This window comes from Lepisosteus oculatus, chromosome 14 (assembly GCF_040954835.1).
Source record: "Lepisosteus oculatus isolate fLepOcu1 chromosome 14, fLepOcu1.hap2, whole genome shotgun sequence".
NCBI lineage: Eukaryota > Metazoa > Chordata > Actinopteri > Semionotiformes > Lepisosteidae > Lepisosteus > Lepisosteus oculatus.
In genome coordinates this window covers 33,302,137-33,304,636 of record NC_090709.1, presented here as the reverse complement: position 1 = coordinate 33,304,636, position 2,500 = coordinate 33,302,137, and the positions used below count along the sequence as shown (strand labels likewise).

The following is a 2,500-nucleotide window of genomic DNA, read 5'->3' as shown; positions in this document are numbered from 1 at the left end:
CTGAAGTGAAATAGAGCGGGGATGAAGGCAGTGAAGAGAGAGAACGTGGGAAGAAGAGAAAAACGCAAGGGAAAAAAAGCAGCGTCGTAAAAGAGGTGACGGAGATGTCCTCTCAATAAGAAGGGTGCCAGCGAGCCTTGCTCTCGCTTACGGCCACACCCCCTTGAGCACGCCTGATCTCGTCTGATCTCGGAAGCTAAACAGGGATGGGCCTGGTTAGTACTTGGATGGGAGACCGCCTGGGAATACCAGGTGCTGTAAGCTTTTTAGCGCAGGAGGCGCCCTATCCCCGCTCGCTCGCTCATTCCCCTGTTCATACGTGCAGTGCGGCTTGTCCGTCTATTTGTCAGCTTTGGCGAGACACGGGTGCTTGTGTATTAGCGTGAGCGTTTTTTATTCTGATCAGGAACAGTTTAACAAGTCCGCAAAGGATCGAGGAAAGGTTTATCGCCAGCTGAAAAGAGACACAGCGCTTCGGCTGTGGAGACTTGTTCGGCTGGCGTTCGGAGAGTCGCGTTTTTCAGAATTGTATTGAGATCGTTTTCCACAGAGCTCAGATGTCAAAGCACAGCAGCAGCTCTCCACAGCGATCCTCTATAGCGCCCTTTCTCCCGCAGCTCCGTCCTCATTGGAAGGAAGCAAGAGTGAAAGGCTGAAGTGAAATAGAGCGGGGACGAAGGCAGTGAAGAGAGAGAACGTGGGAAGAAGAGAAAAACGCAAGGGAAAAAAAGCAGCGTCGTAAAAGAGGTGACGGAGCTGTCCTCTCAATAAGAAGGGTGCCAGCGAGCCTTGCTCTCGCTTACGGCCACACCCCCTTGAGCACGCCTGATCTCGTCTGATCTCGGAAGCTAAACAGGGATGGGCCTGGTTAGTACTTGGATGGGAGACCGCCTGGGAATACCAGGTGCTGTAAGCTTTTAAGCGCAGGAGGCGCCCTATCCCCGCTCGCTCGCTCATTCCCCTGTTCACACGTGCAGTGCGGCTTGTCCGTCTGTTTATTTGTCAGCTTTGGCGAGACACGGGTGCTTGTGTATTAGCGTGAGCGTTTTTTATTCTGATCAGGAACAGTTTAACAAGTCCGCAAAGGATCGAGGAAAGGTTTATCGCCAGCTGAAAAGAGACACAACGCTTCGGCTGTGGAGACTTGTTCGGCTGGCGTTCGGAGAGTCGCGTTTTTCAGAATTGTATTGAGATCGTTTTCCACAGAGCTCAGATGTCAAAGCACAGCAGCAGCTCTCCACAGCGATCCTCTATAGCGCCCTTTCTCCCGCAGCTCCGTCCTCATTGGAAGGAAGCAAGAGTGAAAGGCTGAAGTGAAATAGAGCGGGGACGAAGGCAGTGAAGAGAGAGAACGTGGGAAGAAGAGAAAAACGCAAGGGAAAAAAAGCAGCGTCGTAAAAGAGGTGACGGAGCTGTCCTCTCAATAAGAAGGGTGCCAGCGAGCCTTGCTCTCGCTTACGGCCACACCCCCTTGAGCACGCCTGATCTCGTCTGATCTCGGAAGCTAAACAGGGATGGGCCTGGTTAGTACTTGGATGGGAGACCGCCTGGGAATACCAGGTGCTGTAAGCTTTTAAGCGCAGGAGGCGCCCTATCCCCGCTCGCTCGCTCATTCCCCTGTTCACACGTGCAGTGCGGCTTGTCCGTCTGTTTATTTGTCAGCTTTGGCGAGACACGGGTGCTTGTGTATTAGCGTGAGCGTTTTTTATTCTGATCAGGAACAGTTTAACAAGTCCGCAAAGGATCGAGGAAAGGTTTATCGCCAGCTGAAAAGAGACACAGCGCTTCGGCTGTGGAGACTTGTTCGGCTGGCGTTCGGAGAGTCGCGTTTTTCAGAATTGTATTGAGATCGTTTTCCACAGAGCTCAGATGTCAAAGCACAGCAGCAGCTCTCCACAGCGATCCTCTATAGCGCCCTTTCTCCCGCAGCTCCGTTCTCATTGGAAGGAAGCAAGAGTGAAAGGCTGAAGTGAAATAGAGCGGGGCGAAGGCAGTGAAGAGAGAGAACGTGGGAAGAAGAGAAAAACGCAAGGGAAAAAAAGCAGCGTCGTAAAAGAGGTGACGGAGCTGTCCTCTCAATAAGAAGGGTGCCAGCGAGCTTTGCTCTCGCTTACGGCCACACCCCCTTGAGCACGCCTGATCTTGTCTGATCTCGGAAGCTAAACAGGGATGGGCCTGGTTAGTACTTGGATGGGAGACCGCCTGGGAATACCAGGTGCTGTAAGCTTTTAAGCGCAGGAGGCGCCCTATCCCCGCTCGCTCGCTCATTCCCCTGTTCACACGTGCAGTGCGGCTTGTCCGTCTGTTTATTTGTCAGCTTTGGCGAGACACGGGTGCTTGTGTATTAGCGTGAGCGTTTTTTATTCTGATCAGGAACAGTTTAACAAGTCCGCAAAGAATCGAGGGAAGGTTTATCGCCAGCTGAATAGAGACACAGCGCTTCGGCTGTGGAGACTTGTTCGGCTGGCGTTCGGAGAGTCGCGTTTTTCAGAATTGTATT

At 52.5% G+C, this 2,500-nt stretch overlaps 4 non-coding genes across 4 annotated transcripts; all 4 read left to right on the top strand.

Annotated features, from left to right (window-relative positions):
• Nucleotides 1–145: 145 nt before the first annotated feature.
• LOC138244662 (5S ribosomal RNA) lies at nt 146–264 on the top strand. The gene has a single exon (XR_011193277.1). It is a non-coding gene; the product is annotated as a 5S ribosomal RNA (ribosomal RNA).
• Nucleotides 265–797: 533 nt separating this feature from the next.
• LOC138244661 (5S ribosomal RNA) lies at nt 798–916 on the top strand. Its single transcript, XR_011193276.1, has one exon. It is a non-coding gene; the product is annotated as a 5S ribosomal RNA (ribosomal RNA).
• A 537-nt stretch (nt 917–1,453) lies between these two features.
• Nucleotides 1,454–1,572, top strand: LOC138244660 (5S ribosomal RNA). Its single transcript, XR_011193275.1, has one exon. It is a non-coding gene; the product is annotated as a 5S ribosomal RNA (ribosomal RNA).
• Nucleotides 1,573–2,108: 536 nt separating this feature from the next.
• LOC138216893 (5S ribosomal RNA) lies at nt 2,109–2,227 on the top strand. The gene has a single exon (XR_011180606.1). It is a non-coding gene; the product is annotated as a 5S ribosomal RNA (ribosomal RNA).
• The last annotated feature ends 273 nt before the right edge of the window (nt 2,228–2,500 follow it).